General features: G+C 37.9%; 1 pseudogene; it reads left to right on the top strand.

Annotated features, from left to right (window-relative positions):
• The first annotated feature begins 3,898 nt into the window (after positions 1-3,898).
• On the top strand, positions 3,899-13,814 carry LOC132644279 (pentatricopeptide repeat-containing protein At3g24000, mitochondrial-like; annotated as a pseudogene).
• The last annotated feature ends 2,019 nt before the right edge of the window (positions 13,815-15,833 follow it).

The following is a 15,833-nucleotide window of genomic DNA, read 5'->3' as shown; positions in this document are numbered from 1 at the left end:
TAGTCTCAACATGAAAACATATGATAATCTTGAAACCTAAAGGAAATTACGAAACCAGAAGCTTAGAAACAACATTTACGTATGACTCCAGTAACATTACAAAAAACTTATGAATTCATTTGCATTTTATCCTTCCATCATAATTGATTAATCATTAACTCATTACTATCCATCATCATCCATAATCATTACCCAATGTCATCTCAATCATTAGGTCTATTATTTCATAGTCATTATGCATGAAGTGAATATATTATACTAAATCAAGAACCAAAAATGATGCAAGTCTAGTTGCCCCAAAGTCGCCTACGAGGGATAGAGTCGAGGAGGCCCAAGCTTCACAAGGAATGGGTACTCGTGACCATACGTTGGCACCATTCCGGAGTTCCCAAGTGTGGAAGATTGCGTGGAAAAACGGATTGGTGAAAGGGAATGAACATGGTTACGCTTGCAAGGAGGCTATTACTTAAAGGCTAGCATTTTCGGATTTCAAGTTCATGGAAGACAACCAAACAAGGTCCTTACTTCATTAAGGGTAGATTTGTAATAAGCATAGTTGTCTTCCTCTTTTATCTAGTATAAATAGGAGTATGTTTATTTTCCTAAGGAATTTTTGATGATTATTGATATTGAATACTCTTGTGAGAGTTATGAGTGCTTGGAAAAGTCATTGTTGAACCTTGATTGGAAAAGGGGGTTGCTTGGGAATTCAATTCCCTTGAGGCCCACTTCATAGGTTTAGGTACTTTTATTGGATATTCAATTGAGGTCCTTTAGTTTAATATACTTTAGGGTTGCTTTTGATTCCAATCCTTGTGTCTACCTCTTTATCTTTTGCTTTCTTGTTATTTTCTTATTTCCGCTATCTGTTATTGTATCAATTGGTATCAGAGCCACTAATAGGTTTGCCCTAGCAAATCTATTCTTGGGATTTGATTCTACCAAAAAAAAATCAACGAATTTCTTATTGATTTTGTTAAACTAGTGTTAGATTAGAGTTTCCTAGTGTTTCTAGAGTCTAAATCTTCAATTTCGAGTCTTTGAGTCATTCACCATTAAAGGGGGTTTGAAGGTCTAAGAACTCAAGTGGGTCTTGTAGAAGAAGGGAAAATTAGAGATTGGAAGTTATTGGGTTTTGTTCTTCTAGTGAAGAAGGGTAGGAATCCGAAATTTGGGGGAAATTGGCAAAGGTTTGAAGGGTCTACCATTTTTGAAGTTTGAAGTTTTGAAAAACTTGAAGAACAAGTTGATGGGTCTTGTTGATTAGGTGGAAATTGGAGGTTAAGGGTTATTGGTTTTGTTCTCTACAACAAGGAGACCCTAGATCTAGATTTTGGAGTGATTCGGAGGTGAATTAAGGGTGGTTGGATTTTTGAATGTTCTTAGAGTTCTTGAAGATATTCATATCTTCATAGGAAAAAGATGACCAAAAAGTTTATTTGATCCAAAAAATTTTAGGTCAAGTGTGGAAAGGTGTTTGTTGGGCCAAAAGGGGAAAATACTAGGTTGTGTGGGCCCAAGCCACATCACCAAATTGGAAAATCCAGCATAAAGTTCGAGAAAGAAAACGTACAGTAACTCACGTGTCAGCCACCCGTCGTGTGACTAACGCGCGTGGATACATCAAGCATTGAAGGCGCGACGCACGCCTAACGCGGGCTGAAAGAAAAGTTCAAAGACGGGATTTTTTCTTGTTGGGCCCACGACACATGGTCAACACCTGAACATCAAAAAAAATCTGAAAATTTTGGCCAATCTAATTTGTGAGGCAATCAAAGGTGCGCATACTTGAGAGATTGTGAGTTGATTTTACTAACCTAACGTGTTTACTTGTTTTATTGAGTGTCTTGAATAGGTACCATGGCTACGGAGGATGGAACACAAGTTCCCACCGGGGAGCTTACACTTGTTGATATAGCGAAAATGTTACAAGACATGAGCAACAAGATAGGTAGTTTGGATGGTTGGATAGAAAACTTGGGAAGTAGGGTGGAAGCAATTGAAGGAGATAGTAGGGTTGTGTCCTTATCACCGGGAGTTCGTTATCAAGGTGACACAAGTGGCGTGTCCCCCGAAACCATTCACGGATTGTATAACCCCACTCCCCAAAACACCCTACAAGACACCACTCTCCAAAATACCATCCACCAAACAACATTCCAATACCCCAACGGAACACTCCACCTCTAATTCCAAATGACCCACCACCGCATGAACCATTGCCACCCCATAACCCATCAAATGTACAACAACCAAACCGGAAAGATCCACCACTTGAGGATGATGGTAGAGCACATGCTATCCGTGAGCGTTATGCTAATCAAGCTTGAGGGAAACGTGTTTTGGAAGGTCCATATATGGGAAGAGGCGGAAGGAATGGACCTATTCCCCAAGTTAGAAGGCAAGGAGGTTATCAAGCCCGTTATAGGGTACTGTGGTCAATAATACCAAGGTGATGAGTACGATGGAGATAGATACATAAACTATGCAAAAAATGGAGGTCGAGAAACGAGTCTTAACTCCATCAAAGTCACTCTTCCAAGCTTCAAAGGAGGTAGTGATCCCGATGAGTTCTTTGATTGGATAATGCAATGTGACCGAATCTTCTTAACTAATGACATGTCCGAGGTAAAAAAGACACCTTATGCCATTGCCCAATTCAAAGGAGTCGCCTCCACATGGTGGGAAACTCAAGTGAGAGCAAGAAGAATTGTTGGGTTTCCTTCCACACCTACTTGAGAGGATTTAAAGAAGATTATGAGACGCAAATATGTCACCGAACGATACAAACAAGAGCAACTCAAAAAGGTATACACCTTGAGGCAAGATAGCAAGAGTGTGGAAGTATACTATGATGAGTTCCAACTTATGAAAATGAGGAGCGACTTTGATGAGGATCAAATGAATGCCATGACTCGGTTCGGAGCCGGGTTGAATAGAGAAATAGCTTCCCAAATGAGACTCCATAACTATCAAGATATTGATGAAACTCTTGAAGCGACTATTAAGATAGAGGAGGGGCTCAACGAAGATAAGATCAACAAGTCAAGGGGGTACACAAGTTCATGGAACAAAAATAAGGAAGGAGAAACTTATTCCTCCATTTGGCAAAAGGATAAGGGAACTATGCAAGAATACAAGAAGCCCTTTGCAAAAACCGATCAAGTAGAGAAACAACCTCCAAAGTTGGTGCCAAAAGAAGGGGTCAAAAAGCCGCTTCAATGCTTCAAATGTCACGGATTTGGTCATAAGATGTGTGAGTGTCCCAACTGGAGGGCATGTGTAGTGAGGGATGAAGGTCCTTGTTTTGTTGATGATAATGAAAGGGAATGCGAGGGTGATAGAGAAAATGAAGACCTAGAAGATGATGACTTCAGGGATGATGAGTATGAACAAGGTACTAGGGCATTGCCTCGAGAAGGGGAGCTTACCGTGCCAAATTTTGTAGTAAGGAAGGTTATGATAAGCAAGGCTATGGATGATTCGAGCCAGCGAGAAAACCTCTTTCACCCTAAATGTATGATAAAGGGGAATGTGTGTTCTTTGACCATTGATGGTGGGAGTTGTACAAATGTGGCAAGTACTTCCTTGGTGGAATTCTTGAAGCTCCCAACCACCAAACATGCTACTCCTTACAAGCTTCAATGGATAAGTGAATGTGAGGAGTTGAAGGTGCAAAAGCAAGTCTTGATCAAGTTCAAAATTGGAGATTACCAAGATGAGATCTTGTGTGATGCGGTCCCAGCAAGCTTGTCATGTTCTCCTTGGGAGACCTTGGCAATATGATCGAGCTACGAGGCATGACGGGAGATCTAATAGGTACTCACTTGTTCAAAATGATTTCAAATATGTCCTTTATCCTATGACACCTTTGCAAGTTCATGAATTCTACCAAAAGATGAGGGAGTTGAAGGAGAAGAGTAAGGGCAAGTGGAAAAATAGTGATCAAGAGGGTGTCAACATGAGTAGTGAGAAAGGAAAGGATTCCAGTATAAGGGATAAGGTGTCTCTTTTGGCAAGTTTAAAGGATATTAGGGAGGAAGTGGAGGATTACGTTGAGGGCTATTATGATGAAGAGATATTCCACAAACTGGCCCACAGAAGCAATCCGGCGGATCCTTTGCATGGATGTCGAGGTACCCCATTTTCTCATAGTACTGCTACTTTTTTGGGTGATTGGGATACCAATTTGAGTGTGAATTAATGTTTTCCTAGCATTAAGATTGATGTTTATGATCCTTCCCTAAGTGAAATTGACACCACATGTTTTGACATTTCCGTATCTAGTAATTGTTCTCTCTCTAATGATAATGCCTTATTTGATGATGATGAGATCATTTCTAGTGAATTTCCTAATGGTTGGGTATGTGATGACATTGAGGTAGCTTCCTTAAGTAATTACAAAACCTATGGCAACCCACTTTGGGATATTAATCAATCTTCCCTTGACGAAGATTTCTTATTGAGGGATTACCCTTCTCTTTTAAAGGTGGATGGTATTAATAGTGTTATGGATATGCCAAAGGAGGGTGAACCACTTGTTGATAAGGGAATTGACTTGCTTGACTACTTGCAGAATCCTAGTAATAACCTTTTTATCCCTAGTGTCCATGATTATGAATCTTTATATGATGCCCAGCCTATTTGTGATGATGATATTCATGCTTTGCTTCATTCAAATGATCCCTCCGACTATGACCCATTTCTTGCTAAAAATGATAGTGAGGGAGTCTTTTGTGGTGATAAGAGTATAGTGTCATATTTGATTAGTCATCCATCGATAAAGAAACAAGGCTTTGATGTTGTGAGTAACTTTGTTGATGGCTACATTGATGGCGTGACATTAGTAGATGCTTTCCATACCACATTGTTTTCTTGTGAGATCCCTTGTACATGTGATGAGTCTTTTGTGTCCAATTGGGATTTTACTTTTGAGTTTGCACTAAGAGACACGTTCCTCTACTATTTGTTTGCTTATGATGATTGTCATTGTGAGTTGATCCTCACGGATCTCTCTAGTACTAACGAATCTTGTAGTGGTGGCATGTTGTCTTCTTGTTGGATGTGTGTAGGTGACCCCTTAAATTTGAGGACAAATTTCTTTCAAGAAGGGGAGAATGATGCAAGTCTAGTTGTGTCAAGGTCGCCTACGAGGGATAGAGTCGAGCAGGCCCAAGCTTCATAAGGAATGGGTACTTATGAGCATGCTTTGGCACCATTTCGAAGTTCCCAAGTGTGGAAGATTGCATGGGAAAATGGATTAGAGAAAGGGAATGAATATGTTTATGCTTGCAAGGAGGCTATTACTTAAAGGCTAGCATTTTCGGATTTCAAGTTAAAGGAAAACAACCAAACAAGGCCCTTACTTCATTAAGGGTGGATTTGTAATAAGCATAGTTGTCTTTGTTATATCCCGTAATTTTATACGTCGAGTTATTCGCAAGAGAATCGACTCAAGTTAAAGACGGGATCATTTTCGGGCACGAAACAGAAATCTTTAATTTCCGGTCTCTATTAGAAAATGAATTGCTTATGAATTTTACTTAGTGTAAAAATATTAATGAAAAGTTGGGATTAATTTACCATGATTAGATTATTAAGTGGGATTAGTGATTAATTAATCTAATTATCGAAAAGTTGGCCCCACGACACGTGGCGAGATTTGGTTGGACTTGAATAAAGATGGACACATGTCATGAAAATTGACACATGTCCACTTTGTAAAGATAATATATAAGTATAAGTGGATGACTAAGTCATCACATATTCCACAAATTAATCTTGCAAATTAGGTTTTAGAGAGAAGGGCTCTCAAGCCTAGAGAGAGAAAGAAGTTCCCGCGCACTATTCACGGGCGGCGTACTGTTCACGGGGCACTATTCACGGCGGCGCTACTGTTCACGGAGCCACTGTTCACGGGTACTGTTCACGGCCAGCCCATTTTTGCCCCCTTCTACACAATTAATTGGAGAGATTTGAAGATTAAGAGGAGGAAAAAGATGGAGCTCATGGTAGCCATGGCTTTCTTGAAGACATTTCATGGTGAAAAATTAGAGCTTGTCTCTAAGGTAAGATTTAATTCTTTTCTGCATGTTTTGGAGGTAGTTTAGACTTGTATATCTTGGTAGATGTGTGTTGAATACAAACGGGTTATGTATGTTGATGTTGAATTATAAATTGAGCCGTGTAAGGGGGGTGTTTTGAGTAAGAATGAGGAATTGATTTTAGTAGCATTATGTAGGAATTAAATGGTTAAATTTAAAGTTGTGTTGTTTTATGGACATATTGCTATCCTTGCTAAATTGAAAGGATTGAGGGTATGATTATGTTCATATGATTATTGTTGTTGTTATCATGGGTTATGTGATGAGAATGAAGGAAATTAATGGTTAGAAACTTTATAGAGGTCGTGTGGGTGTGTGAAGAGGAGTGTGGCCGTGAGCCACAGTAATGAAAGAGAATGGTGAATTAAAATTTATTTAGCTTGTTAGAGGTGTCGTTGTGACATTGATGACGTAGATAAAGGGTTAACGAGTTGAGTTGGTGTTGAAATTAGTTGTATGTTGTTATGAGAAATTATGTGATTTTTATATAATTTTTATGCAATTATGAAAGTAAGATGCTAAATGTGAACTATGGTTGTTATTAATGAATTTGGAAGAAAACAATGCGATTTGGTAGTTTCGTTGCAATTGTAGAAGTTTCGAATGGAATATGGAAATGGGCGGAATGGTTCAAATCCTTGGATATTGTTTAAAATGTTATTGAAATATGTTTGGATAATCTTGAGTTAGTTAATGAATATGGAAAAAATGTTGATATTAGTGGGATGGTGTGAAGTTAGAATGGAAGAGTTACATTATGTGGAAAGGAAGGGAAAATTTTTGGATTGTTGGAAATGTTGTATGAATTGCTTAGAATGTCTTTAAGTATTGTTGGTATGGATTCGGGTTAGTATTTAAATATATAAGCATCGATGTTGGCTTGAAGGTAAGTCGTCGAGTTGAATTTATGAAAGTTGTTGAATGATGTAAAAGAGAGTTACTATTATTATTTTGCCTTTCGAATTGGTTATCAATGTTACTAGGTTGGTTATTGTGGTTGTTGTTGTTGATTTTGGACGAGTTAAATTCTCGGGTTGGCCTATTTACAGGGGAAATGCTGCCCAAATTTCTGTAGAATTTAGAATTAGTTTGGAATAAATGGCTTAAGTACCTATGGCTAATGTTTGATATTCGTTGGCGTATTCATAGGCCTTGGGGAGCCCGAGGCGTAGGTTGGGATTAACTTTAGTTGGGAAAACTTGGAGCGCGTACGAGGTATGTAAAGCAATCTTTCTTTCTTTTGGCATGCCTTAGTTTTGGATAGGCTAGATTACGAGCCTTTAGGAAAATTCTATGATTTGAAATCCGAGCATGATATGATCTATATATATTCCTTGGCACTCTTATGTTTGATTTGATAAAAGTATGAACCATTACGTCTTTGAAATAATCGCTTTCCGAACTTTGCATAAAAAGGTTTCACTTTAAAGAATTTCATAATTTGTGAACGCCATATCTTTCACAGAAAGGCTCGGATTGCTTCAATATTTTTGTAGAAGTTTATATGGCATATAATGAGTATATTTTCCATAGGCGGGCCCGACTCGGGTCAATGCCCGTCCGTGGGTCCCACGACTTTCCTTTATGTAATTCGGACGACTTTTGAAAGAATTTGGCATGATTAACATTTCGAATTTCAAGTATGGTCATTTACTTATATTTGAGTCTATGCTAATGGTTTTATGCATATGGTTACTCATGACTCTGCTCGTGCGTTCTGTTATATCTTTCGCCGGTTTCCGGGCTGGTTCTGTTATCGTGTGCACTTTGATATACTCCGGAGTTATGCTGTGTTTATGGTTCACCGAGCTACTCGCAAAAGAGGGTCGGGTTCCACCTATATTTGGTGTTATGCTGTGTATGGCGTTATGTGGTGATGTGATATGTGACGGGGATACGGAGATTTGAAACTTTCTGGTGTTATGCTGTGTTATGGCGCCATCGACGGGTGGGCGACCCTATTCTTCTGTACCCTATGCATTACTTACATATTTTTGAAAGTAAGCAAATTTTGATATGTTGGAATTGCACTTATGTTTGGTACTTCCATTTCGTTTATGTCTCAGATTTGCTTTCTGTATATTCTGCTTTGCATACTCAGTACATATTTCGTACTGACCCCCTTTCTTCGGGGGGCTGCGTTTCATGCCCGCAGGTACAGACGCACAGTTCGGTGATCTACCCATTTAGGACACCCTCTTCTGCTGTTTGGAGTGCTCTTCTCATTTCAGAGCACACATTTTGGTATATATTCGTTCGCTATGTATATATGTATTTGTTCAGGGGCACGGCGGGGCCCTGTCCCGCCATATGATTCGGTTTGTCTGTTTTATAGGTCTGTAGACGTATTTGTGGGTGTGTGTGCCTACTTCTGTACGGATGTGTTTGCATGACTCTATTCGTTATGGCAGCCTCGTCGGCGTGCATTTTGTATATGTTGTGGCAGCCTTGTCGGCGTGCATTTGTATATGCGTTTTGGGCCGTTGTGCCATTTGACAGCCTTGTCCGCTTTTGATACATTTGATAGCCTTGTTGGCTTTTGATACATTCGATAGCCTTGCCGGCTTTTTGATATATGTATATGCATATGGTTGTGTTTGAAATATGTCTAAGACAGTTTGATATAATTTGAGGCAGCGTGTGATATTTGTGCCTATATACGTTATCTGTATGTGATTAGATTTGGATACGTGTGTTACGATTTGATAGGTTTGTCTGTCTGGGTGTCCAAGTAGGGCACCAGTCGCGGCCCACAGGGTTGGGTCGTGACAGTCTTCCTCTTTTATCTAGTATAAATAGGAGTATGTTTATTTACCTAAGGAGTTTTTTATGATTATTGATATTGAATACTCTTGTGAGAGTTTTGAATGCTTGGAAAAGCCATTGTTGAACCTTGATTGGAAAAGGGGGTTGCTTGGAAATTCAATTCCCTTGAGGTCCACTTCATAGGTTTAGGTGCTTTTATTGTATATTCAATTGAGGTCCTTTAGTTTAATATACTTTAGGGTTGCTTTTGATTCCAATCCTTGTGTCTGCCTCTTTATCTTTTGCTTTCTTGTTATTTTCTTGTTTCCGCTATCTTGTTACTGTATCAATAAATCAGTGAAATTACCTGATGCTCTTAAAAATCTTGTTACGAGAATTTTTCTCGTCAAATGTAATGTCCAAGTGTTCTCGTCCCTTCCTCTTTCATGCCAAAAGTAAGTAGTATTATTTTAAACCTTAGGCCACTAAGATATATGGGTCCTAAGAAGTGGGCATGACCCAAAAATTTATCTCAATAATTTTTCCAATGAACTTAAGCCCTTAATCACTTTGAGTACTTTAAAATTTGTTCATTCCGTCAAATACTTTATTTACCAACTTATACTTTATATGTGTGCAAATAAAATTCCTATGAAAAAAATACTCACACATTAAATAAATATATTTCAAAAATTAACTATCACTTATATAACCGTGTCACCTATCCCCCAAGTCAAGAATCTCATTTAAGGCTATGGAAAAGGTATTTTAACGAGAAAGAGTCCAAAAGTGTTAAACGACCAAACGGGTCGTTATACTATCATACCCGGTTTCAAGTTTGGGAAATATTATAAGTTCAAAGAGAAGCTTAACATGCATAACCATTTGGGATGTTTAGATTAAATTTTCTATTTCTGGTTTGTATAGCATCAAGGGTTACTTAACAGGAATTTGTTGGAACTTGGAAATGCCTTTCAGTTTATCAGGTGGAGACCCACTTAAGCAAGACCGAATCTATATGTGTAACACAGTGTATATTTTCATAGGAGATCTTTAACTGCCAATTGCAGGATACCAAAGATGCCAGAGAAAAAGACATATTTTTAACATTGATCTCAACCATATTGTGGTCCCCCACTTGTTACTTGGTATGTTGTTGTTGTTATCTCAAATATATTGTGGTCAACAAGTTAACAACACTTAATACAGAATTTGTAACATGCCAAACTCCAGCATATAAATATTATGAAACACATAATGAAGATGAAATTTTAAGTTGAGGAGTAACATATATGATGTTACTTTGCCCGGCTTAGACATCATGTTCTGTCGATCATTTCAGCATTAGCCACAAATCAAGACTATTAAATATCAAGATCACACAGGAAAGAGAAAAAGCAAATGATATTAGTACTAGACATGCCAAACTAAGTAGGTTCTACATCTGTTAAACAGAAGTTTCAGGATTTACAGAACTACATTTAGACCTTTTTGTTGAAAATGTTTTGATAATTTATTACTGTTAGTGAAGTAACACTTCCTTGGATGAACTTAACTAGGATCAATCGATTTATGTCAAGCAAGTCGAGCAAAAATAATGTGATGTTAGTTATCTAAATTCTAATACTAGGGCAATCCACGCAGCAGGAGTGGCTTTGACAAGGAAGTGTATTGCTACAATTATTCTATTACTATCATTTAGTAAAAGCTTTTTTACTTTTGTCATAAGATCAATATCATTCAACAAAGTCAAACACTTTTGTAGCACTTCAATACCATGAAAAAGCCTAATTTTTGTAACCACGGATTTGATGATTTTTGCATGGTTACGTATTTCATTTTTCCATTATACTCCCATCTCTGTCACACCAAAACCCACCCCACCCCACCCCCACCCCAACCCCTGGTTTTTGCATGGTTACGTATTTCATTTTTCCATTATACTCCCATCTCTGTCACACCAAAACCCACCCCACCCCACCCCAACCCCAACCCCCACCCTCTGCCACACCACCCACCCCCATCCTCACAACCACCCACCTCCCTCTATCATACCCAAACCCACCCACCCCTTGTTGAGATCAAAATAATCCGGTGTCATGCGGAAGCTAATAATTACAAACCTCAAACGACGATAACTAAAAGTTAAATGTGCTTGGTCAGATATCACAAAGACTAAAATTAGAATTTACTCTCAATCACTATCAACCTATTTAAAATAAGCTGTCATCACTTGATGGTACATTTGTAAGTCAAGGAAATACTATTTTTTATGTTTTAAAAAGAGGACTATTTTACTCATAATTATCAATTTCATATGGTTCATCCCTGAGCAATCAATCTGAAAGGTAAAATTAATGGATTTACTCATTTCTCTGGACCATTTTACTCATTTCTAGTGCCTCATGTGTAAAATCGATGTTTAATTGTATACAAGTTAGTTAGTTAAAGTTTGAATTAAGAGTTAGTAACTGGTTTGGGAGGGAATTTTGTTTGTTAGTTGGTTTGTCTTACTTTGGATTAAACGGATTTGAAAATAAATTATAGAGGGGTCAATTTGAACACAGTTCAAACTAGCGCATCTGAAAGGTTGGGTCACTTTGACCTATAGAAAATTTGTCAAAACTGGCCGAATTCTTCTATTTGTTCTCTATAAAGAAAAGAAATGCTGTTTTAATTTCATCTGGAAACTAAATGAATTAATAAAAACTAAAAGTTAGTGAAAATATGATTTTGAGTTGGACGGATTAGATTATGACGTATTATTTGGTAGTTTTGGTTGCATTGAGGATGCCTCTTATATCTTCGAGGCCATGATCGAGCGTGACACTATATCGTGGAATTCAATTATTTCTGCACTAGCATATAACCAATTATACGAGAAAGCGTTCAGCTCCTTTTCTGAAATGCGTCACGATCACGACGATGTCAATTCAACGACACTTTCTGCATTGTTGTCTGTTTGTGGAACTATTGACTGTCTAAACTTAGGAAGAGGTGTTCATGGTTTGTCTTTGAAATTGGGATGGGATTCTAATGTTTGTGTCTATGATACTCTTCTCTCCATGTATTTGGAGGCTTCAAGGGACAAAGATGCCGAAAGTTTGTTCTTGGCAATGCCAGCAAAGGATGCGATTTTGTGGAACTCCGTGATGGCTGGTTATGTTTTAGCAGGTAAGTACTTCAAGGTTTTGAAAGTGTTGGCTGAACTGCTTCAATTGCGAAGAACAGTTAATTATGTGACTTTTGCCAGTGCTTTGGCTGCGTGTTCGGATGGTCAATTGCTTGATGAAGGCAAAACTGTTCATGCTCTTGTAGTTGCTCATGGGCTCCATGACAATTTAATAGTTGGCAATGCATTAGTCACCATGTATGGAAAGTGTTGTAGTATGATGTGGGAGGCTAAAAAGGTATTTCAGAAAATGCCTGACAGGGAATTAGTCACTTGGAATGCATTGATTGGTGGCTATGCAGATAATAAGAACACACTTGAGGCAGTGAGAACTTTTAAGTCAATGAGAGAGGAAGACTGGAAGAGGATTCACTAAATTACATTACTTTGATTAACGTTCTTGGTTCTTGCTCAACTGAAACTGATCTGCTGAAGTATAGCATGCCGTTGCACAGATATATAATTCTGACTGGTTTTGAGACAAATGAGTACATCAGGAACTCTCTCATAACAATGTATGCTGATTGTGGTGATCTCGTTTCAAGTAGTCTTACATTTAATTCACTACTAAATAGGACATCGGTGACCTGGAATGCTATGCTTGCCACGAATGCCTGTCGTGGTCTCTGGGAGGAAGCGTTGAAATTTCTTCTGCAGATGCAAAGGGAAAAACTGGAGTTTGACCAATTCAGCCTCTCTGCTGCAGCAAACTTGGCATCCTTGGAAGAGGGAAAGCAGATTCATTGTTTATCTACTAAACTTGGGTTTGACTCAAATTCTTTTGTTGAAACTGCTACAATGGCTATGTATGGGAAATGTGGCGAAATGAATGATGTGCTGAAAATACTCCCCGAACCAAATATGCATCCAAGATTGTCTTGAAATGTATTAATATCTGTTTTTGCCCGACATGGATTTTTCCAGAAAGGTAGGGATACTTTTCACCATATGGTAAAAGCAAGGTTCAAAACCAGACCATGTCACTTTTGTCTCTCTTCTATCAGCCTGTAGTCACGGTGATCTAGTAGATGAAGGTCTTAGATATTTTGCTTCTATAACTTCTGAATTTGGAGTCCCGGCTGCCATAGAGCACTGTGTTTGTATAGTAGACCTTCTTGGAAGATCTGGAAGGTTCTGTGAAGCCATAGCTTTTATTAAAGATATGCCAGTTCCACCAAAAGACTTTGTTTGGGGATGCTTGTTGGCAGCATGCAGGATGCACGGAAATTCAGAAATAGGAAAGGTACCAGCTGAAAATCTTTTGAGATCTAACCCATCGGATGACTCGGCTTATGTTCTTTATTCAAATATTTGTGCAACTTCTGGGAGGTGGCAGGACGTTCAGAATGTGAGAGCTGAAATGGAATCACATAAAGTTAAAAAGCAGCCTGCTTGCAGTTGGGTCAAGTTAAAGAACCAAATTAGCACCTTTGGGATCGGAGACTTGTCTCACCCGGAGTCAGAGCAAATATACAGGAAGTTGACAGAATTAGAAAAAAGATTCAGGAGGCTGGTTATATGGCTGATACAAGCTATGCATTGCATGACACGGATGAAGAACAGAAGGAGCACAATTTATGGATGCATAGTGAAAGACTTGCAGTAGCATATGCTTTGATTAATACTCTTGAAGGTTCAACTCTTCGAATATTCAAGAACCTTAGAGTCTGTGGCGATTGCCATTCTGTTTTCAAGTGCGTAAGCAGCATTATTAGTAGGGAAATCATATTGAGGATCCTTATCGGTTTCACCATTTCAGTGGTGGCCAGTGTTCTTGTGGTGATTACTGGTGATAATGGTATTGGTAATCTCTGATGAATTTTAAAGATTCGATTGGGGTTGTTGACTGGGACTCTACTTTGCTCTTGGGAAAGGGAGAGTCTCAGTTCTGAAAACATGGTCTGATCTTCAATATTCAAATCAAATGAAACGTGATCAGATTTTTGCACGGAGTGTCGATACTTCATTTGATGTTAATAAGTTGTTCTATGCAACTTTTGCCATTGTAGGTTATCACAAAGCCTTCCTTGGCGCTTTAAATAGAAGAGGTTTTTTCAAGTCAGTTCACAATATTTATTCCTTTTGTGCTCTCAGCTTTCTATGCAATCAAGAAGAAAGGCTGGGAGAGCTAGGAACTGGATCTTGTAACCTCGCGTATTTGAGTGTCTATAATGTATCGACAAGGATTTGCTTGCGATTGACATAGTAATTGGCTGGGTGTCAAATGGGTGGGTTGGGCTTAAATTGGCCCAATAAAAATGAGCTGAGGTAATAAATGGGTTGGGCTAACATTGGTCCAAAGGTTATTTGGGCTGAATTGGGTTGGGCTGAAATGGGCTAAAAATGGGCTGGGTCATGACCCGCCCAACTTGACCCAGTTTTTTTGAAGGATCTATTTTTTAGAAAAATATTTTCTAGAAATACATTTTTCTCGAAAAATATTTTTCTGAAAATTATTTTTACGGATTTTTCTTGGAAAATATTTTTTAAGAAAACAATTTTTGTGATAAATATTTTTCAAGTAAAACATTTTTCGTGAAAAATATTTCCCTTCATATTGAACACACCACAAACTTATAAGATACATAATACAAGAAAAGTGTATATATTAAACAAATAAACTAAATCTCAAGCAATAAACCCAAATTTAAGTAAATCTTAAAAATGGACTAGAATTGGGCTAGTATTGGGCTAAGTTAGAGATTACTTTAAAATGAGCTATGTTGGGTTGGGCTGAAATCAGCCCAATATAAAATTATCTTGAGCTCAACCCATAAAAGTTTGGGCGGGTTGGGCGGGTCATCATCTTTTGGGTCAAATTTGACACCCCTAGTACTAATTGCTATTGTCACATGAAACAAATTTGGATGAATACTAATTATAAAGAGCGATTTACTAATATACATATTTTTATTTCACATTCTATCCCTTATAAAATAATACATAGATTCTGCCATAATTTAATACCGTAAATTAAATATTGTATTATTATCTTGCCCAAAACTTTATCCTGGAATTAATTACTCCCTCCGTTCCAATTTATGTGACACCATTTGACCGGGCACAAAGTTTAAAAAATAAGGGAAGACTTTGTTATGTTTACCAAATTGTCCTTATTTTAGTGCGTACTTTTGTTGATTATCTTTAAAATTAAGTGGGACCCAACAAGGGTAAAATAGAGATGGTGTAATTAAAGAGTTGCCGAATAAGAAAAGGTGACATTCATTTTTGGGATGGACTAAAAAGGAAATGGTGCTACATAAATTGGGACGGGGGGAATATTTCTATAATTAAACCATACAATATAATATCTTGTGTCGGATTTTATGCTAAGATTAGGCCTTGAGTGTTGAGGCAGGCAGGCGAGCCTGAGTCGAGCTTACTACAACATCGATCAAAGTCAAGCTCACCCGAGCTAGTTATAGTACTGACTAGGACCCAATTTTAAGCGATCTCAATTGATCCCTCATTAATGGGTAGGGATGATAGTATTTGAACCCGTGACATTTTGTACCCAAGGCCACCACTTTTACTAGATATAGGTCCGGATGACTACATGTAAATCTTAATAGCAAATATATTATGACAATTTATTAGAATTGATATAAATACCTATTACAATAGATAAACCGTGCTAATAATATACATTTATTTATTCGGTTATTTTTAGTTTATTCAAGTTGGACTGTTTTCTTAAAATATCACTTTAATAACAAATTAAAAAGAAAAACTCGTGGCATTTTATTTATTCCATGTTAAAGAAAGGTTTGTAAGTTTACTCAGCCATATATAAAGGAGTGAATTAGAAAATC

This window comes from Lycium barbarum, chromosome 6, assembly GCF_019175385.1.
Source record: "Lycium barbarum isolate Lr01 chromosome 6, ASM1917538v2, whole genome shotgun sequence".
In the NCBI taxonomy this organism is placed as follows: Eukaryota; Viridiplantae; Streptophyta; class Magnoliopsida; order Solanales; family Solanaceae; genus Lycium; species Lycium barbarum.
The sequence above is the reverse complement of the archived record's forward strand: the minus strand, read 5'-3'. Positions and strand labels throughout refer to the sequence as shown.